The sequence below is a fragment of the Mus musculus genome, chromosome 17, assembly GCF_000001635.26.
Source record: "Mus musculus strain C57BL/6J chromosome 17, GRCm38.p6 C57BL/6J".
Classification (NCBI taxonomy): Eukaryota; Metazoa; Chordata; class Mammalia; order Rodentia; family Muridae; genus Mus; species Mus musculus.
In genome coordinates this window covers 10,508,695-10,531,433 of record NC_000083.6, presented here as the reverse complement: position 1 = coordinate 10,531,433, position 22,739 = coordinate 10,508,695, and the positions used below count along the sequence as shown (strand labels likewise).

The window sequence follows — 22,739 nt, the reverse complement described above, 5'->3', positions numbered from 1 at the left end:
TGGGTTTTTTTTGTTGTTGTTTTTTGTTTTTGAAATATAGGGTGTGTGTCTAGTACTACCATAGTCATCTGTTTGTAGTTTTAGGCTTCTGCCTTTCATTTGAACAAGTCTCCATTCACGAGCAGTAATTCTCTTCCTCAGCTGCAGGCATTGGATGTTCTGTCCCTCCTTCTCCACCCAGCCTCTCCCTGGGACAGTTCTCCGCCACGCCTGCCCCCTGCCGTTCATGTGTTACTACAATAGATATCGCCCCTCCACCCTCAGCCACCTGGCCTGTTTCTTCTGCTTCCATCTGAATTGATGATCGGCCCCTCAGGAACAACCTTGCTTGGATTAGCTCTGGAAATGTTCTGAATTGTGAATTAACTCGTAGGAAATCTGCTTGCTTGAGAGATCAAACGTTGACATTCATTTAAAAAAAAATGCATATAACTGTGAATTTAGATATTTTAGTGTTTCATTCATGGTTTTACATTTTTTTCCATAAAGGTTTTCTCAGCTTTTGTTGGTTCATTAAAAAAACACTCTGCTGTTTTCTATAATCTTTCTATTTCCTCTAGAATATTATCTCCAAATGTATTCACAGTCAGAAAGGAAGTGCTTGTACTACACCTTGAGTTTTTGCCAATTTAGGGATTACTGAATGAATTAATGCAACATACATCTGACACCAATGTATACAGCCAATTGTGAATAATTTAAATAGTTTAAGGAATTCAAACATAGTGAATTCAAACATAGCTTTGTCACTAGGTGGGCCCTTCTTGCTTTGTTTCCATCCAAAGGGAATAGTAAATGTATTCCCACACAGGGAGAGTTTGGCTCATCTCTAGTAGGTTTGACCTGGCCTCATCCCTGTTTCAAAACCTGAATCAAGCTAGCAGCCATGCTGCCAAATGCTTTATTTTTTCTTCACTTGCACTATCTTGAGGATGAAAGTAAGCAGATAGATTTTGTGACAGCTTTGTGAGAAGCAGTATTTCTGAAATAGGAGGTCTGGGCCAGGAAGCCCTCATGGCTACTTGCGTCTGAAATCACAACCTCATAATGAGCTCTTTGTGGAACCTGCTTAGGCGTGATTTGTAAATCTCCCCCATTCTTTGATAGCATCGTTATCTGTGACCTACAGAGAATGCGCTGAGCATACTCCTCCCCTTCTGAGTCTGTTCCACACTGTGTACCTACCCGTGTCATGGCACTGTTCGCTCGCTTGCCAGCCCTCCGCATCATTTTCTCGCTCCAGAATATTAAATGGAATATTCAGTCCTGTTCCAGGGAAGCCTAAATTAGCCACAAAATCCTCAGAAAAGGTATCCATTCAAAGGGATTCCACATGTGATGAATAGAGTGGACACTCTTGAAATAGAGCATGAATCACTCTTCCTCCTCCTCCACCACCCCCACCACCACCTCTTCTTCTTCTTCCTCTTCCTCTCCCTCCTCCTCCTTCTCTTTCTCCTCCTTCTCCTTTTCCTCTTCTTCCTCCTCCTTCTCCTCTTCTTCCTCCTCCTATTCTTCTTTCTCCTCTTCCTCCTCCTCCTCCTCCCTCCTGTAGCTGCCCCCAAACCTCCCATCCTTCTCTAGGCACAAATTGTGTGTTTGAATACACATACTCCCAGCCATGCTCTGAATACTAATGACAGAAGCTAATGTGTCTGAGCTGCCAGAAGCCATGCAGACCAGATTCACCAGACACTCACAAGCTTAAAACATGGCAACACATTTTACAGGTAGGAAACAGCCCAGGGTCACCAGCTCTCTAAGTGACAGAATCTGGATATCAAGTTCTTGACCACAGCCCTGGCAGGCATGGTAGTGAAACATGAGTGGAAGATTTATTCACTACATCTTCCCCAGGCTTAGACTCCAGCCTCCCTATCCAAGACGTGTGCCAGTGACCGAGAGGGGGCGCTAGGCAGAGAGCCTGGGAGATCACAGGGCAACTACAGATATAAAACCAGCCTTGTGCCTGGGCTGAGTCCAATAGGAGTATCTCATAGGGATGTGTTGCAAACCCTGTACAAACACTCCTAGATTATAAAGCAATCTGGATCTTGTCTGGTTTAATGCCTCAGTTTGGACATGGACATTTTTCTTGATTAACAAGCAGAACTAAGGTCACAAATAGGCCCCTAAGAGCAAACAAGATTGCTATTAGTAGTCATTGATGAGCCCCTGACCACACTGCCCCCGAATGGACAGTGTATCACTTAATAATCCATTTTCTACGAAGGCTCTTAACTGTAGACATGGCTTCTCAAACTGTACCCATTAGTTGACCATCGAGAAAAAGGTGCCAAAGTGCTAATTGGGATTAAGATACATCCCAGTTATGTTAACAGTGCCTGGGTGGTGTCAGAGCTCTAAATTATGTCCCTGCTCTACCTCTGTCTAGCCCTTTTTAGAATAATCATTGAAATCAGAGGATGGCTGTCCCCTGGAGCACTGTTGAGCACGTGAGTGAGTCTAGAGTCACACTGATGGACAGTCTTCTCGTTCCACTCATATTGGTTTGTCACAGCCACGGTTAGATATGGCCACAGTGTTGGTGGCTGAAAACGAAGACTGATTTCTGTCTTATGTGAAGGCAGAGACATCAAGGTCAGCTTCACTGGGTTGAAATCAAGCCGGCCATGAGAAAGGCAGTACCTCTTCAGCAATGATGAATCACACGCACGCAAACACGCACACACCCTCTTGCTACCCAGTCCTTGCTTATGGCCACATCAGTCCAGTGTTTTCCCATAGTCTGTCCTCTTCTATCTCAGCTTCTCCTCTAAGGACACTTGTGATTGGATTTAACAGCCACCCATTCAGTGTCAGGGCAGTCTCCCAGTGTCCTGGTTCTATTCCATTACCATATAAGTCCTAAGTAGGGGGAGTGCTGTGTGTGAAGAGGAATCAAAATGACAGAAAGTTAGGACCCTGAATTGAAGACAGAAAACTAAGACTAGCAATGAACAGGAGAGATTTAGTCAGAAACACGGTGATTGTGAACTCGACGTTTAGTTGAAATGATTTCCTAGAAAACTACAAATTAGGAAAAGTATTCCAAACCCCTGAATAAATAATAATCAAAATCGACCTCTTCCCCAAGGGAAAGAACAAGGCCATCATTTTACACTCAAGTTTCTCTAAGTCCTCAAAGGTGGCATCTTTCCCTCATGCAAACCATTTTTTGAGAACCAAAACAGAGCAAAAGGATAAGTTAACTCTTGAGAGCCAAGTAGAAGGCGGTATTTATTAACAAAAAAAAATTGCAGGGCAGCCTCACATATGCTCATAAATGCAAAACCCTCCATGGTCTTTGATCGTGGAGAAAATGCAGATCATGTGATCAAATGGCACGAGTCGTGGCCTGAATTGGAAAGCTGGACACTCAGTGCCAGGGAGGAGTTTTCAGAAAGGCGCTGAGTATTGTAGTATTTGTTCCATTAAAATTCGCCTCCAATGTGATAAAAAAATAAGCAGACTAAGACTCTGCCCTGACAGAAGGGAGTATTGAGATCAGACGGCTGTCGCATGAAGTCCAGGGACCTGGTGAAGCCCAGCCTAATTCCCCAGGACTCCTCCTCAGGAGTCAGGTGGATATCAGGGATCTGCAGCAATGTATCAATCAACTTCGCCTTCCAAGGAGGTAGTGCAAGCTGAATTGTGGGAAAGGAATTGAGAACACTCCTAGGTGGTGTCCTGCACGAGGAATGGCCACCTGACCAGTATGGGTTGGGAGAACCAAGTGGGAGGATATGACTTGTGAGACCAAAGGAGAAACCATCAGACCTGGGAGAGTCCAGCATAGAGAAGGTGGGGACTCGCTGAGAATCCACACCTAGCATTAGGGCCAGGCTCTTGGGTGCGTAGGTAGGCAGAGAGATTTGGAAAGGGAATCATGAGGAGAAAAGACCAAATCCATGATTCCAATCAAAGCAAGCTGTATTTTATGGCGACCCTGGGATTGGCCAGCTGGCTGTCTCTCCCTGTTGGGGTTTGAGCAAGCAGCCCCTGCTGGCCTTTTGAGGTCCATTTTTTAGGATAAGGTGTTCACAGAGACAAGAGAGACAGCTGTTATGCGTTGTTAGAAAGATACAGTGAACGAGAAGGAAGAAGGGTAAGGATATTATAGATTATGTAAAGCAGGGCCACAAGTTTTGTGAAGGTTGCAAAACATGTTTTACAGTTTATATCAGATCTAAGAAACAGGAATTGACTCTTAATTATAAACAGAAACTTGAACTTGCATTGACTCAGCACAGGACAAACAGATACTGTCCTTTAACAACAAACAAAACCTGCACAGGACAAACAGGAACTTCTTAACTGCAAACAGAACCCTTAACCTGCAGACTACAGTGTTCCTGTTGTGGCCTCACAATGGGAAGCAGAGCTGTGAGCCCAGGATGGGGCCTGATTTCATTGAAGGCACAGTGGATGCTATTAGTAATCGCATCTTTTGTAAAAATCTTTCAGCTGACAGTATACTCCATCTGTTGAAAAAAAGAATTCGCACCGAAAACCAACACACATACTGATAAAGTACTGTAATGCATTGAACACTATAAGCAATAAATATATAGCTGGACCCACATTTGCATCATAAAAATGCAAAGAAAAAAAAAAGAAACCGCAAAGGGTGATGTTGAAAGCAAGTGTGGTTTGTGAGATCAAGGCAGTGTCGGCAGGTCCTCAGATGAAGTCTAAAGCAGAGCAGACTTGGAACAGATCCCCTCCTCATGCTCCTTCCATCCTGCTGAAGTTGAGGGGTCATTAATGCCCATATGTCAGTCCCAGTCTCTTCTGCTGCCAAGGACACATCTAGGCGACTTCCAGATTCAGACTGCTATAAGTGGGCACAGATGTGTACCCATTCCTATTGGAGGGAACTCTGTTTTCTGGTGAGGGAACTCCCTAACCTATCAGAGTCCCTGGCCTAGCATTGGTACCAAGTAGAGGAACCCCTGATGCCTGCTGGAGGTAGGAGAGGGGGAGGCATTCTTCAGGGAGGTGGGAAGAGGAGAGTGTGCTCTTCCTTCACCTCATGCAGTGGTAGGAATCCCAATGCTGGGTTTCAGTTTCATATACACAGGGGGTAAACTAGAACAGGGTCCCTTTTGTTTCCCCCTCCTCTTCAGTTCCAAATGACCATGCTCTGGAATTCCTGTTTTAAGAGCCTTGTGTACAAATCGCCATTCTCAAGGTCTCTCTTCTCCTTCCCTTACAGTCATATGTGTGTGTGTGTAGCACCAGTACTGACCAGAAGGCATCATCCATAAGCTTGTCTCCATGGTCAGAGCCCCAAGGCTTGGCTTTCCTACCATATCCTAAGCACAGCGGTCACTTTCAGCAAAGGCCAGGTACCTCTGTTCCTTCCTGGACAATTACCCTGGTGCCTTCTGTTGGTTTCCCAAAACAGAAGCCACGTTGATGATCTGAGTGGTGAATTATCCAGTCTAATGGCATGGAAATTAACAAGACGATGTCTTGAAGCCACCATCTGTCTCCACACCATCTACTTGTAGATGTTTATCAAGCTAAGAAGCCCGCCATATGTGGAGCATATTGTCCAAAGGAGAGGAAATACTACTTTTTTTTTCTAGAAAACTCTGGTGTTGTATGCAATGTTTTGTTCCCCTGTTAGTTGGCCTTCTTCTCTTGTCACAGGTAAATCAAATGGCTGTGTCTTGTTTATCTCTATTAGCTCTTCATAACAACGATTCCAAATGGTTCCTGCTTATGCAGTGTTAAGCCTCATTCCACTAAGGATTTAATAACATCTTTCAAGTCTAATCTGTTCCTGCATTTTTGCCTTACATACAAGCATGTTTTAAAATGTCTTTTCAGGAATGATCTACTCAAGTTTTCTTCCTTGTGGCTTTTGTTCAAGTTTCTCTAGCTGTTTGGAGCCTGTTTGCCATTCATCTCCACAGTGTTCTTCTGAAAACACAGGCAATATTATGCCACCTTGCATGTGGCCATACTTCAGCTTATGGTCGCCTCTAAATCATTCACCCCATCTCCATCCTGTCAACCCAAGCAGAGCATCATCTCCTGAGCCTCCTTTTCTGGGAGTCCAATATCCCTTCTGAAGCTTTATCAGTTTCCACTCCCCCATAGCCAGCCATGAATCCCTGGTCTTCCTTCACCAGCCTTTAGATTGATCCATGGCCCCTAGGCCCCGTGTGCACACCATGGCCAACAGAATGCTATGCCTGCAGTTGCCAGTGCTCCTGCCAGTGCTCCTGCCAGTGCTCCTGCCAGTGCTCCTGCCAGTGCTCCTGCCAGTGCTCCTGCCAGTGCCCCTGCCAGTGCCCCTGCCAGTGCTCCTGCCAGTGCCCCTGCCAGTGCTCCTGCCAGTGCTCCTGCCAGTGCTCCTGCCAGTGCTCCTGCCACAACTGAGAGGAAGCGTGGAATGCTATGCTTAGGAAAACGGTTCACATACGCACACATGCACACCAGTTTTTTAAAAACAGAAAAGTAAGGGAGTCTACCAGATGATGCTAAGACACTTGCATCTACCGCCCTCTTCTCCTACTCTTAATCTTCGTGGCAACACCATCATACAGGCGTATGTCCAGCCCCAAGTTAAAGAAAGGTGACTTACACTTCAGTACTCAGGTTTCCACTCTGGCTTCTTCAGCTGTGTTCTCCTTGCCAAGAACTGTCATGTGGCAATTCTTCTTGCCATTTCTACTGTGACATGGTCTCTGAACTTCTCCCAGACACTCCTGTCTCCTTGTTCACCATATCCAGGATGTCAAAATTTCCCTAAGTTCAGTTTTAATTACATGTTTCCCCTCTCCCAATATCAGTAGCTATCTGTATTCCTTCAAAGGGAAATAAGCACTGTCTTAGGACATCGGTGAAAGTCTTTGACAATATAAGTGGAATTTTCTCCCTTTAGGTCATCAGTTCTCAACTTGTAGGTCTAGACCCCCTTGGGTTCTACATATCAGATATTTACATTACAATTCATAACAGTAGCAAAATTATGTTTATAAAGTTGCAATGAAATTATTTTATGGTTGGGAGTCGCCATGACATGAGGAACTGTAGTAAAGGGTCACAGCATTAGGAAGGTTGAGAACCACTGCTTTAGATATTTTTCTCTCACGCATATTCTGCTGTTCTCCATGAATCTTTTATTCATGTTTCCTTGCCTCAGGGAAGCCGCCACCCTGAAGCCCCACATGTCCTGCAAAACTCAGCCCTCACTGGCTTCTCCCCTGGGTCCTTCTATAACAACCAGAGTAGTGGTGAACTCACACCTTCATTAAGATGCATTTACTGCCCACCACCAGAAGTGCCATTGTGCCTCCTGCTTCCCATGATGCACAGTAATGTCTCCTCCATGCCAGAGATTTGCTCATTTCCATTGCTCCGTTAGTCTCACTGTAAATTTGAAATCAGGCAGAAAGCTTACTCTTGGGAATAAAGGTTGTCTGCTCTCTGCAGTCTATCTGCAGGCATGCGAGAAAATTGCTGTCACAGATCGTAGTAATATGTGAGGGAGTTAATCTGATCAAGTGACTTTTGTCTTTTTTTTTTTTCCTTGTATAGGTTTCTTTCTTTTTGTCCCCCATTTTGTTTTTAGAGACAGAGTCTGTACTCTTCAGTGCAGGTTAGACTGGAACTTAACTCTGCAGCCTCAGCCTTGTAATAGCAATCCTCCTGCCTCAGCCTCCCAAGTGCTGAACTGCCAGTATACAGTACCAAGCCTGGCTTCCTTTCCTTCTTTACTGCTGCAGCTTGGCAGCCTCCGTGTGTGCAGATCCTGTAGCTGTCTCCTGTGAAGGCCCGTCTCTTACCTGTCCACTGTACTTAAGACAGTGCCTGCTACCTACTACATGCTCTGTGAACATTTCTACACTTTTCTCTCAGCATACAACTCACTTAAGATTTGATATGGAAAGGTGCACATCCAATGCGAGATTCCATTGCAAAGTGTCACCTGGAGGTTGGTTTAAATGTATGCAAGTCAAAATGTCCAGCCCTGGTTAGCGTCTCGCATGGAGGACAATGCTGTTCTGGCCCAGGAGAGCTGTGTCTAACTGAGCTGACACCATTCCCTTTAAAATGCTGCTTTTAGGGAGACTAGGGCAACAGCACTCAAAATCCATACCTCCTCCCTAAGAGTAGAGGGGTAGCACCCCAACATTTGCAGCAGGGCTCCCCAAAGGTGGGAAGGAATTACCTCTCTGGCTCTTTCTCTCTGGCTCTAGTTTCTTGTGTCTGTATTTTAACAGAACATAAAAGCCTACGCAGCACCAGGAGCCCTCAGTGAGATCATCTCACTGGCAACTTGAATTGGGTCTCTGCCGGCTGCTTCTCACCTGACTGCTATGCCACACCCAGGTGTCCCCTAGAGAGGAGAATGTCTCCTGGAACATCTGTGTAGAAATTGTCCCCAATGTTGGCTCAGGAAGGAGAGAATGGTTCCTAGCCTTCCACAACTGCAGGCAGGCACCTTTCCCTCCCCCACATTCCTGTTCCTGTTTCCATGGCCCAGGCTGCTTGGGTCTTCTGCCATCCCTGACCACCTCCTTTCTGCAGCAGAGGCAGCAGGACCTGCTTCCTCCAGAGGTCAGCATGGCTGAGAGGGCCTGGAGCCCTTTTCCCAGGTCTCTGCCCCAGAAGCTAGACTCACTCCTTCATCCTTCTGACACAGGGCTTTATGCAGGTCTTGTTCTGCACTCTGTGAACTCCAAAAGGCCTTCTCTGAGTCCGTCTGGCCTCATCCCCCTTCGCTGATAAACTTCTAGAAAACACTGTCTTCTCTGGAAAGCTGCTTTCTTCCTTTTCCATTCGCCTCATAAATGTTTCCCTGAAGCTCCTCTCACAAAGCTGTCAGCACCTCCTTGTCCCCAAGTTTTTTTCTTCCTTCCTTGCTACCTGTGTGATTCCTCTTCACATCCTAACCCACAGTGGGGTGACTCTGCTCTTTCTCTGTCCTCTGGCCTACTAAGCATCAGCTACTAACAACTCTGCAGCCCTCACAACATCCAGAACGTGTTGGCCCTCCCTCACACCAGTCTGGGATCCCTATCACATGCCCACTGCCACTGTGCAGACCCTGGGCCTCCTTCTCTCCTGGGTCTGGTCATTTTCTTTTACCTACTGGAAAGCTGAATCTGATCTCCATTTCTCTCTCTGACTCCAGGATATCCAGACTCCTCCTACCCAAGATGTCCCCGTTCTTTCTGCCTATCTCCCTAAGTACGCAGAGGCCCACCCCCACACTCTCTAAGAAGTGAGTTAGTTATGTGTCTCCCTTTCTGATCCTCTTCCTGGTTTCAACCCACAAACTGACAGTGTTCCTGAGGCCACTGGCTTTCCAGATACACCTACCATCTTGTGGTAATGGAGATCGCCCACGTCTTCATGACACTAGACAGGTTAATGTGTGCCTGCCGTGAGCAAGCTATGTCAGAAACATAGGTCGACATACACATGCCTTTCAGGGATTATTTTGGAGTTCATTGAAGGGCAACTAAACTCTCAAGCCACATCAGTGTCATTTTTCTTTAATCTTCCAGGTATTTTGATTTCGTTTGATATTCCTATCATTGACAAACACAGGTTCTTTATTCGGTCTTAATTGATATTAAGAACTCTCAGACCTCATATTACATTTTGCATGATGATACCTAGACTGCAGGATAGGGTTAAAGCAGAGCAGTGCAAGGACCCTCCTGAAGAAGACAAAGACTGAAAGATGGCAGAGATGCTAAGAGAGTCCCTGCAGGTAGTTATGTGTGAACAGAGAGACCCAGCTGCGGGCTGTCGAGGTGCAGGGCTGATTCAAAACGCCAAGCTGCTTAAAAGTGTAGCACTGGCTCCAGACACAGAGCTGGATCCCAGAAGGATGGCTGTTCAGTGGGCTGCATGAAGCTGTGGTGACACACTGAGTTAGCTCAGGGACAGAGGCAGGAGTCCATCACCTGTCAATCTCGTGATGCAGATGGCAGATGGTCTAACAGCAGTGGTCCCACAATGGGCAGTAGGTACCTCCAGACCTTGTTGGTGATGCAAAGGAGGCTTGCAGCATCCTCTGGTCCGCTGTATTCAGGGAACCACACAACCTGGTTTTCCTGATGCGGTTTTGATACACCCATGCATCCACGAGCTCCTGATTGAATTTGGAAAGTTGATAGGTGGTAATACTTTGTTATCCATCATAGTTCATGCTGGGCAGAATGTTGTTCCCTTGCACAAACATGAGGCACTATGTCATTATTTCTACTCAAACAGGAGCAAACTGCTACTTTATTTAACTGAGCCGTTCTGGACCAGGGACCTCTGAGAACCCTCACAACTGCTGTTCTGAGCCTTATGGAGCACTTTACACACAGTCCAACCTGCCCACCACAGCACCTCAGTTTTACCATCTCTTAAAAAGGTTAACAACAATAGCTACCCAGTAAATCCTGAGGTCCATGTCAGTGGGTGGCACTGGGAGGACGCTGGAGCATTGCAGGCACAAACCCATCCTTACCAGGCCACTTGGGTCAAGTCTCCAACTAGCTACAGCCTCCCCTCACAGACGTGTCCCTCTGGGTGGCCAGCGCTCCTCAGAGCACTCCTGTCCTTCACTGCCTCTCCATTTCTCTGTCTCGCCCCACTTCCTGTCTGTTTCCCACCAGCTGGACCTCAAGGTCAACTCAATACCACCTTCTCGAGGAGTTGCTTCAGGCTCCAGTCAGCCTCCTCTCACCCCACAAAAAGGATTTTAAAAATCGGAACTCACTCTCTCTGTGTGTTTCTACTAGCACTCAGGATACAGTTCCAATCTGTACTCCTAACATCACACTGTCCTTTCTCCTCTGTGTAGGTGACCTTGATAATTGTGCCAGGGGTTCCCCACCTCACCCCTCTCTAGTTTAGTGACTGGCATGGAGCAGGCAGTAAACATATTGGCTACATTTATATTTCTCATAATGAATTTAATGAAAATCATGACCAAAGAAAATATTTATTACCCATGATTTTTATTATATCAGTATCAGTTTAGTATTCATTCTGCCCCAGAAGTTTAAAAAACCTATTTCAGATCTTCTCTTTAAAATAATGATTTTTGAAAGTAAATTTCTTAAGATTGAAATTTATCAAACTGTTTTGTTCTTTCAAATTTCTATTTCCCAAGGAAATAAAAGTCATGAGAACTGAAAAATGCTCACTGTCCTTTAACGACAGCACCAGTGTGGTAACTACTTTGGACTTGTATTTGTAAGGAGAGAGACAGCGCCTTTATCTGGGAGCCGTGTTTGCTGGAGCTGGCGCCCCCCATCTTCCTCCAGAACAAATGTTTGTTGTACCGCTTTTTGCTTTTTGTTTTGTTTTTGTTTTTGTTTTAATTCCTTGCTCTTTAGACTATTGCTTGAAATCTTACGTTTTTTTAATGTGTTGCCAGGTAGAAAAGCGATAACAAATTCCGTCGCATAGAGTGGCCTGCCCTCCTCCCTCCCTCTGCCATCCTAGTCAACAGACTTTTGTTCCAGGACTGAAAAAGACAGCCTCCCACTAAACAAATAAGCTCTCCAGAGGGTGTGTTGTTCTCAGGTTTTCCTGTGAATTTACCACGAGTCTCTGCTGTGGTATGGAATGTCACAGGAGGGTTTTTTTTCCTCCCTCAAGAAAAAAATAAAATGTGCAAAAAGGCTGGTTTTCTTTTCCAGCCGTGATTCCTCTGCCTCTATTCAAGCCAGCACCAGCGTTTGTGGATGTCGGAAGGAAAAGGCTCATTTGAAAACGCACATCTACACTCCAAGCCTGCCCACTCGCACTGTTCTGTGGTGAAGGAGAATTTCCACTGAGCTTGTTCTCCACCTGAACTCAGATATTACCAAAGCTGTATTTTCACAGCAGAGTATAAAATAAAAGCAATGTGTAAGAAATTCCTAGGCCTGTTCTCCAATGCTCCTAATAAATGCTTAGAAAGCCACATTTATACTTTGAAGCCCTTGGCATCTGCCCTGAATGTGTCCTGAAGCCCACCGTCTTTCTTCTTTAATTTCAGTTTATTTGGTTTAATGATAGTTACTGAACATAAATGCCAAATTACGATGGCACTTTCCAGCTGTGTGTGGAACTTTATATTTTAAGTACCAATTTGTGAAGAAAGAACACTTCCAGCTCAGTTCTCATCAGCATTAGAGGTTTCAGCAATTACCAATTATTTTTCTAAATTACCTATTTTAATTAAGTAAAATATTATGAATTTAAGATTATGAAGTGTTCAAGCATTATTTCATCTTTAGCTAATTACCAAGAAAAAGGAAACATATTTGGGGACCTTGTGTGGCTATTTGTGGAGCGAAGTGCTTTCTCTGTGGCTTCGGGGCCTTTGTTTAAGAGAAGCAGTAAAATCCCTTCCTTAGGTCTGTTACCTATGTGGTCCCTGCAGAGGACAGCCTGAGCTCAATGTTGGTTCTAGTATGATGTAATATGGTTTATATATAGATGCTTGGGATGGTAATGGTAATGGCCACTTGGCCATTGGAATTTATCCCAGCTCCTCAGGGGCATTCTCAGAGGGCTAGTGTCATTGGCCCACTCCCTGAAGTAGACCCATGCCCAGACATTAGAAAAAAAGCTAGTTGCACCTGCAGACATGACCACATCAGGGTTCACCTTTGACATCGCCATCCCTAACTTGATGGTGGGTGAGCATCCTACTCCTCCTTGCAGGACCCCATATAGAAACAAGGAAAGCCGAAGAAGCCTGCTCCAAAGTTTCATCTGCAGGAAGGTGTCCAGCACCATTGGCAACTGGCACCAACAACATGACTTTGAAAAACAATGGCTTCATGCAGACTGACAGCCCAACAATGTTATTTCCAGGCAGAAGTCACAACTGTCTTCCGCCAGTGTGTCCCTTGGCATTCCTCCCCTTGAATGTGGCCCATTTGTGCTTAGGTCCGTGTAAGGCAGAGGTCAAGCAGGACTCCTGCTGGGCTGTGGCAGTGAGTGCCAGTATCCTCAGCCTCGTGAAATAATCATGCAGTCTTGATGAGGTTGTTAGAGGATGATAAAGGGAAATGGAGACAGTTTGTGACATTTATGGACACATTTCTACTTAGAATAACTTGTGTGTCTGCTTAGATGCTGGCTAGAAACTCCCGCTGTGAGGAACGGCCGCCTGGCTTTTTACTCTTCAGATTGAGGTTTAGCTTTTAAGCCAAAAGTGTCATCAAGAATCCCTATGCCTGTGACCACCAGGGCAGGTGTGGCTGCCAGGCCTGGGTCTGCAGCTGAAAGATGCCCAGGGCTGATAAGGAGCTGGTTGGGGTGGGGGGTGGGGAGAGGTAGAGAAAAAGACCCTTTTATTGGTTTTGTTTCATTCATCCACGTGATTCTGGAAATCCACTTGGAAAATTGTCCTGATGGGTATTTTAACTGAAACGCTACTTTTAGAGTTGTTTTCCAATCTATTCAGCAAGCAATTTTAGGTAATATGTTTTAAAATACAAAAGAAATGAATTTTGCCATTGTTTCCAACATAATCATAAGAACTCTTGGAGTTTCTAAAGTGGGAGTCTTCTACATCGTTTAGATCTGTGGCACTTGACAATTCGAAGCATCCAAAATGATATAGGCAAACTGGATGGATGGCCCAATTACATGCAATGGAAGTCAATAAAGATAAACGCAAGCCACTGTCTTGAATGGTAATAATCCCGTAAATAAAAGATAAGAAAGAAAACCAATTAGACTTCAGCATGGTGAAAAGATGAAGAGGTTTTGATGAGAGAAAACAGAGTACAGTCAGGAAAATAGCCGATCGTTTTATGGCTTAGCAACCCAATTGCTACTGAGTGTAAGATGCATGGAGCTAACCCCACCTCAGACAGCACGGTTCTCGGCCACACCATGGGGCTCCACAGGCCAAACACAACCTGGACAGATGAGGTGAACGATTCCAAGCAATGGTCAGAAGACAAAGAGCATAAGACCTACTCAGGGAGCCAATGCAACTTTGACCCAGTGATGCTGTGTCTCCAAAAGGAGGTGACCATTTGAGGGGATATGCAGAAGGAACACTCTGATGTTAACCCTTCCAAGTCCTCTCTGGGATACCTAGATCCAGGCCAACGTAAATGGCAGCACCCTTAGCAGTCAGCCCTGGCACAGGCTTATGGGAGGAGAGAGGCCAGAGAGAAAGCATGTCTGCAGCCAGGATGGCATTGTGGCAGAATTAGGCATAAACACCAGGTCTGTTCAGGCAGCTCAGGGCGGCGCTCTGACGGTTCCAGCCACGGTAGTTCACCGGCAATCACCAGATCCCACATCTAGATCTGCCTCTCGGTTACATGCTGTCCAGCCACTTTCCCAAGTAAATAGTCAAAGTACCCTGTTAATGTGAATTCTGGATGAAGAGTAAATATAAGTTTTCCGTATATACCATGCAAACTTTGAAATTTTTATATTAAAACATTTTTGCCATTTTCCTGTGTTTTGTTTAGTGGTGCTGGGATCGCATGAGGACAAGCGATCTACCACTGAGCGACAGCTCCTGCCATTGCTATTGATTCTTCACTTACAGTTAACTGTACACCTGCACTTCATGTGTCAACCACAGTAGTAAACTCATGTTTTGCATGGCCATGACCCATGTTCTACAGTCCTACATGTGTCAAGCTACTGCCCTCAACAAAGGCTCAACGTTTGCTAGAAACTAGGTGCATGGATGCTCTTAAGTGCCCTGGAAGTAGCTAGCATACACGTGTACACACACACACACACACACATTCACAGGACTTTTACATTTTCTCCCAATCCACCCTCACTGTGATGCCCTGATCATGGGACTCCTGTGCACCGGATTACCTTACTCCGGTCTCCCTTCCCAACCATTTTGGTTGATTTTCCATTGTTGTCGTCTAACAGATTTACAAAGCACATGGCCTCAAACAGAACCCTTGTGTTGTCCTCAGACTCTGGAGCCCAGCTGTCCAGAGCAGGCCTGAGTGTGTTAAAATCACAGGCCTCCAGAGTGGTGCTCCTTTCTATAATCCCTGTGTGAAGGTGCACATCCTTGCCTGGCCTTGCATCCGTCCCCTACACAGTCCTTCCCTGCTGCTGCAGAGCTGGCCGTAGGACAGCCTTCAGACACTTTTGCTTTCATCGATTATAAGACTCATGGTAATTACAGTAGAGTGTCCCAGATGGCAGAGGCCTTCAGCATCTCAAGACCATGATATTCATAGGAATGTAGTCCCCTCTGCCACATATGTGCCATGTTCATGGACTCCAGGAATTAGGCCAGGGGCTTGCATGTAGAGGAAGAGAAATGATTCTGACTGGCACCCCGTTACTAGAGTGGTCTTTCTAATACACATCTTACCCTGCTGCCCTTATTTACTAACTTCTGCTACAGAATCTGGTGTTGCAGGGTCCGCATCTTCTGTGTCACAGCCTATAGCATCACCACTTAGAAAAGCACTCCCATTTATTTGTCCCATGACACCATGACATCATGACAACACGGGCTGTAGGCTGGTGTGTAACTTTGTCTCCAGCCAGTGTCCAGCCTTTGGGCAGCTTTGCTAGAGGTGAGACTGTGCACTCTCTGCTCGGTGCCAGTTCTGTCTGTCAGTGCCTCTGTCTTCTGTCTTCTCCTCCACTTCACTGTACCTTATTGATCAGCCTGGCAGAGGTCCCTCCCATGGGAAGGCGAGCCCTCAGGAGCAGCCTGTACTGTGACTGGACCCCAGCCTTTGGTGCAGTTACTGCAAATGTCAGCTGTCAGTGAAGGAAGGAGTGCAGAACGCAGAGATGCTGCCCTGACAAAGATGCCCCTGCCCTTCCTCCAACAATACAGACCAGTCATCTGAAAGTTCGGTAAACTACCGTCTCTCCTAATAAAGAGAAAAGACACAGGCCAACTCTTTAGTTACACAGCCCACCGGATAGTGAAAAGAAAAAAAAAAAAAAACCCACAGCCCTCCATCAGCCCCTGTGCTCTGTCTCTCCTCATCATTTGGGCCACTTTATGCTTTTGCCATGTCAGCTCTTCCTGGGTATCAAACGACACACGGAGATGGGACCAAAGGAATACAACGTGCTCCTCCGTTGACAACTAAAAGGTGTTGGTAGTCACAAAGACTGACCTAAGAGCTCCTGGAAACAATCTCAGATTCTAGAAAAGGCTGGACAAAACACTAAGAGTGTTCACACCTAGAGCTCTGTGGATACCGTTGTCTGGGTTCCTCGCCTGGGCGCAATGGTGTCCGTAAAGGTATCGGCGTGGACACTCTCTGTTTTGTGCTCTTGCTATCCTCCACAGCACATCTGGAGGAGAAACATGAAGCCCTGTGTAATGGAGAAGCCCTAGCTAGCCTCAGCCCGGGCCCCTCCATCAGCAGAGTGGAACAGTGGCTGTGTGGGAGCAGCTAGAGTGGAGAATTAGAGCCGATCCAGGGGAGCCAGTTGGTGGAGGAGGGGAGGGGGAGGGTTTCTGGAGGAGCTGCCTGCCTGGCTGACCTGGACTGCCGAGCCCCTTCCACCCATCATTATTTGTACCTTCCTACTGGAATGAGCTATTTGAGCCAAGGAACCCTTAAAGATCAAAGCCCCCATTTTTATGCAAATAGCCAAGAGCCATAAAACCAGAGAGTGAGGAGTCAGGAATACAAATTACAGCTGGAAGTGTCTCCACAAAAGTTACAGGAAGCCTGCTTGTTATTCAGAATTTAACTTCTGGCAATGACGGCTTTCTAAACTTGTGTTTAAAATTGTTTCTAAATGAGGAGCGATAAAAGAGACTTGACCAGAACCTCGTTGCCTAACTAAGGCACCATAGTATTTAGGCAACGTAAATATGCGATTCTGAATTACATCTTATTAGGAAGTACTACCACCTGGATGTACGGTACCTTGAAGCTGAAAGTGGGACCCTGTCTCCATTTTTGGCTTAGACGTCCATTTTGCAGCCACAGTTGAGCAGAGGGTCTACACAAGAAACCACACCCAGCTCCTCCCTGGACACACTGTTCTTCATGTCCCTTGGAGGCAAAGCATTCCAAAGCCAAAAGCCTGGGCCTTGGACCCCTGTGTGACCTCAGGCAATTTGGTGAACGTCTCTGAGCCCCTTTGGTTATTGTGTGCTGTGGGGAGGGTCTCATGGTAGGTTTGTTGCCTTTGTGTGCTTGTGTGCTGTGTGTGTTCATGTGTGTGAGTCTGAGCGTGGGCATCAGAGGACAACCTCGTGTGTCCCCTCATCTGCCCCTTTGTTTAGAGACTATGTCTTCTCCTTCGCCTCTGTGTTCAGCCTGCTAGCTGGCTCACCAACTTTCATGGGTTTTCCTGTCTCTGCCTCCTATCTTGCTGAGCAAGGCTGCCAGGCTACCCCCTTCTCACCTCTGTGGCCAATGTCTTCCCCATTGAGCCATCTCCCCAGCCCAGGATACATTTTCTAAGGGGTTTAACTTTCACATCTCTCTGGCATTTGGGTGGAGTTTTTAATCCTGTTATTTTCCTCTATAAAAAGTTAAGAACTGTATATACCCAAAGAAGAAGCTTCCTATAATTGCATCTGTGTGGTTTTTTGACTGTCTAGGGAAAGCATTCTGGACACAGTCCCACATTACAGATCTCAGTCCTTGCCATTCAGTCCCTCGCCGCTTCTATCTCCCTCTGCCTTGTGGTCAGTGTTCAACACAATGCACATTCTGTTATGTTCCTTCCATAAATTATCTTATTTGCTTTCGTAAGGTCAGTGGTGACACTGATCAAATTATTTAGCCTCCCTGGGTTTTTCTGCAAAACCAAGAGTATTAACTGTTCTCTGGAGTTGCTTCATCAGCAATATTCTAGAGAAATGCTCTTCCAGAGAGAGAGATCCTAGCCTTTTCCCAGCAGTATTGAATACTTCCCTCCCTCTTCTGGTGCCTCCATCCCTGGTCTATCATAGAGGTTTCTATTCTGTCTTTTCATCCCCACCCACCCTGACCTCTCTCAGGGTCAGCCCTGCTTGGTCCTGCAAGGGTTTGGTGCAGCCTTTATATATCTTTAATTATTTCTCACGGCAACTTTGTCTAAAAGCCATCGTTATTAGATTAGGAGCCACAAATAAAGAAATCACTGTGCATCTATGAACCCTCTGCCTGATTTTGATGGGCCGTCATTGAGCAACAGTGTCACCTGACGATGTTTCTGACTTTGACAGCATCACACTTCTAGAAAACTTACTAAAGATTCTGCAGCTATTTTAAAAATCAGGAAACTATCATGAAAATATATCTTAATAACAAAAATTCATCTCCTTCAAGACCACCCAGACTAAATAATAACTTCCCACTTGGCACACAGTCTGCCTCTACATTGCCTTGTGTGCCAGAGATATTTAATTTACCACAGAACAAGCACAAATATATTTGTATTCATTTTCATGCCGAGTTTCACAAGTCACCAGGACTTAAAATAATGGAGGTCCTGACCTGCAGGTGAATAATTTCTTTTTTCTACTTCCATACGCTGTACTCATGAAAATACCTTGATTAATTAATAAATGGCAAGGCTTTGTACTAAATCTTAGCCAAATCGCTGTTTTGTAGAAGCTTGAATTGCCCACACACAGTATTGACATCACAAGGGAAAGATGGGTGTTTTAATGATTAAGTTAAACAGTTATTTCACCCATAACTCCATTCTCCTTCCAGTTTCCAACCCCAATTCAGAGTCACTGAACCTGAAAGCTGCTGGGAAGAATCTACGTGCTCAGCGTAATTTCCCCTCAGTGCCTATGGGACACACCTCCTTCTTTGGAGGACTTTCCAGCACAATCCTATCTTACTTTCCTTCCCTCCCCATTAGACATCTGAGTGTCCTGCCAGGGCTCATCTTCCTGGCCCACCTTGCTTCTTCCCCAGCACTCAGTACAGATGAGGCCACGGAAGCACTGCTAACCTCAGAGCTGCAAAGGAAAGGCGGGTCTCTCCCTGATCCTCTAGCTCTCTTGGTCTTTACACCCCATCTTCTGCAATGTTCTCGGAGCCTTAGGTGCAATGGTGTTATGTAGATGTAGCCACTGGAACTAGGCTCTACACCTCTGCAATTTGATACCTGGTTGTAGTCTTCTGTAATGGTCTTTGTCTGTTGCAAATAGAAGTTTCCTTGATAGGGGAGGGCACTACACTTACCTGTGGGTATAAGGATGAATAATTAGAATGTAATTAGGGATTATGACAGTCTGATCTCTTTTTTATGACTTTTGCTTTTAGGTTTATTTACTTTCAATTTTTCATGCACTGGCTGTACTGTTTCTGGGTTTTGCTTGATTTTTTTTTCTTGACCTTTTTTTTCCCAGTTAACTCAGGCCCTTGAAAAAAATTGTGTGTTGGGAAACACAGATGGATACACTCATCCGTGAAAACAGAATAGATTCCTTCCTATGGGTCTATACATGTAACCAGTTCATTAACAACAACTTCATAGTTTGTATTTGCATGGACTTGTATATTTTGTAGATTTGTGTAAATATATCTGAACAATACCATCTTAAAAAATAGGATGACCATTTATCTTAGTATCATCCCTGGCCCATCAGTGCCCTCATGGGTAAGACGTCGGTTAGCAAGATCTGCATCTTATTCTCTAATTTGCCTTGGATGTCCTCTGACACCAAGTGAGTGAGATGCCTCTGAGACTAATAGCTAGTACTGCCTTGAATGCCATCAAAAGGAGTCATCAAAAGCTACACGAGACTCAAATACCAAGCACTACTCCATTGGAACTCAGAAAGAAATAGAAAATGAAGACATGTGTTTGTTTTGGCCATAAGAGTTATATCTCCTCTAATGGCGGAATGAAATTATAAGGAAGTCAGTTGATTGCAACAGGCTGCCAGAGAGCATTTCCCTGGAGGGTCAAGCCCGAGTCCCTGGAAGAAGTGGAAAGTTCCATCAATAGTAAAGGTTTCTTGTGCTGGAATCTCTATCACATGGGCTGAACCAAGGGAAAGCTGGGGCACACTGGCCAGCTGCTGGGGTCCATCCCCCACAGGAGAGCCACATCTTGGCAGGTGGTGACCTACAGAAAGGAACCTCAGCTGGTAAAGGGCAGTTAGGAAGAAGCAAAGGATGATGTTGGAAATCTGGCCTTGGTTTCAGTGTGGCTCCAGATATGTTCAGACTTTAATAGGACCCTTGTTCTCAGTCCTAAAGGCACGTTGCAGTCACATGCGAAATGTTCAAAGTTCTGCGACTGACTTTTGTTCCCCAATCCCTGTCAAATGCCTCCTGATAACCCGAGTCTCCTGCGTTCACAACACAGTCTTTTCAGCTCTTGCTCAGCCTCTGCCAATCCCCTCCTCTTCTGCTCTCCTTCTGGTCCCACAAGAGAAGAGACGTGGCTACCAGAGGAGTAGGCAGTGCTGATCTCCTTAGGTCCTTAGGTCAGGCATGCTACCAGAGCTGAGGCTCCCTCACTGGCTGACCCACAGACATCCAGGGTGCCATCTGAAGCTCGGCCTGCTGTGGACACTGACAAAGCCTCCTGGGTGTTGCTAGCATGCATCCCAGGCTAAGATCCAGGCAGCAGGACTATCAAGGCAAGGTGCCTGGGGCCAGATCCCAGCACTAGCCAGAGTTAGACAGCAGTCAGGCAGGAAAGGGCTTTCTCCAACACAGATTCTGATACTTGGGGTTCAGAGGTGATAGAGATTCGATAGCCAGCAGGTGGGTTGCAGGAAGCCAGCACCAAGGCAAGATTCACTGGGCCTCCAAGGTTATCCATCAAACTCAGCCTTGACCCAGTTTCCCTAAGACATGAGCACAACTCCACCCACACATGCAGCACATCAGCGACTCAAACAAGGGACGTAAGGAATAAGGGCCCTTTGCTTCCTGCTTGTGCAATAATTGGATCTTCCCTGGACACACTCGCCAGCCACTGTGTGGCTCACGGTTCCCACCCAGGGATTTTCAGCCATTCCCACACCCTCTTGCAGTCCAACTACTTTCTCATCAGCTCCAGCTCTCAGCTAGCTCTAAATGCTGGGGGGTTCTTGGTATAAAAATATTACTCCCTGTGCTTTCTTTTGCTGTTATGCTAAACTTCACTTTCCCATTTATAAAGTTAGAACTGGATAGCTCAAAAAATGTTCTAGTATCATAGTAAATGTTACATTTTATAAGAGAGTTTATACCAAAATAGATGTGGGCCTTCAGCCTGAATTCCCCTTGGTGTAAGCAGTAGCTTTTATGGTAAAGTGCAAGAGTTGGTAAATAATTACAAAACTAAAATTTCAAAGGAAAACAGAATTTATAGACATGGGCTGTTCTTTGAAACTTATGCTACTATATTTTAGTGTTAAATAGATTCTGTGACTTAGTTTTTAAGTTGCCATGAATCTAACACCGCCCTTCCCAGAGGAGCAGAAAGTACTTAAGTGGGCAGTGTTTCAGAAAGGTCCTTCTCCTATTCCTTTTCTCGTGCCTAATTAAATTCCAGACCAAAAGAGTTGGGTTTTACAGAAAAAGAAAACATGTAAATACACATTTATGACAATACCTAACGCCATACTGCCAGAAGATAACTGGGAGGCAAGAATTGAGTCACAGGGACAAAATAGTGTTTGTTTATGCTTGCTCCACAGTTACCTTAATCCTCAAACCCTTCCACATGTCTCAGTCAAGTGTAGCAGCTTGGTCCTCACAGCTTCAGCTTCCTCCTGCTGCCATTTTCTCTCCTGTTCCCAGTAGTAAAGACGTGCCCTGTGAACCGACCACGCCATCTCAGTCTTGCTGCCCAGTGTGACACTGCCTTGACTACTGGCCGAGCCTGAGTCCAGCTCCTGGTCTCTCAGGCCCAGGGGTGAAAGACAAGTGTCCCAGCTGCCTTCTTGGGTTAGGGATCTTCAAAGGCCAGAAATCAGAGCTGCTCTCAGAGTCCCCTGGACCTCCACGGAAGTGTTGTAACAAAATGACAAAACCCACAGTTAACAAAGGCCACAGGAGTCAGCTTCACTGTTATTCCACATGGGACCCCTGTCCTGACTGATGCCAGATCTCAGGGAAGAGATGGGCCATGTAGCTTAGAGATGGGAAACTAGAGTGAGCCTCTCTCAGTGCTGACTGGGCTCATGATATCAGTCCTGCTTTAGAGTTCTAGGCGTTGCAGTGGTGAGTCTTACCAGACGCTTGACAGCAAAAAGCATATTCTAAACTTCTTTTGGGTCCCCATTTGTTACCAAAGTAAGAATCCCTCATCCCTAACTCCAAGGCCTCAGCCTACCAGGAGCCAACTGTGCACAGTGACCAGAGTTTCAAACTCATGTGGAACATTCAGAATGGGAATCTATAAAAGTGCCCTGTGGGGGGAAGCCCTGACGGGTGGCTAGGACTTCTGGAGAAAATACAGTCAGTCCAGACTGGGGACAGCCGAGAAAGACATAGAGACAAGGAAGGCATGGCCTTACTCAGAAGCTCTGGCTCCATATACCCTGCATGCAGGCGGGGACCCTTAGGGCTCTGGGAGGAAGGAAGTGGCCATGAGGAACCATGGGAAAGCTTGGTAGAAACAGGGACTCACATAAAGGTACACTGCTGGCAGAGGGTGCTTAGCAGCACTGGGTTCCAAAATACAGCCTCTAGCCGGGCGGGCGTGGTTGCGCACGCCCTTAATCCCAGCACTTGGGAGGCAGAGGCAGGTGAATTTCTGAGTTCGAGGCCAGCCTGGTTTACAAAGTGAGTTCCAGGACAGCCAGGGCTATACAGAGAAACCCTGTCTTGAAAAAAAAAAGAAAA

At 45.9% G+C, this 22,739-nt stretch overlaps 1 protein-coding gene and 2 long non-coding RNA genes across 6 annotated transcripts in view; 2 read left to right on the top strand and 1 right to left on the bottom strand.

The window, feature by feature from the left end:
- Positions 1 to 21,796, top strand: part of Gm52294 — a 42,281-nt gene extending 20,485 nt beyond the window's left edge. The window contains exon 2 of the long non-coding RNA XR_003952283.1: positions 142 to 21,796. This is a non-coding gene — a long non-coding RNA (predicted gene, 52294). The remainder of the gene's footprint in view (positions 1 to 141) is intronic.
- Pacrg (PARK2 co-regulated) overlaps positions 1 to 22,739 on the top strand; it is a 437,183-nt gene that overhangs the window by 308,758 nt on the left and 105,686 nt on the right. The window lies entirely within an intron of this gene.
- Positions 1 to 22,739, bottom strand: part of Gm16168 — a 76,260-nt gene that overhangs the window by 38,024 nt on the left and 15,497 nt on the right. The window lies entirely within an intron of this gene.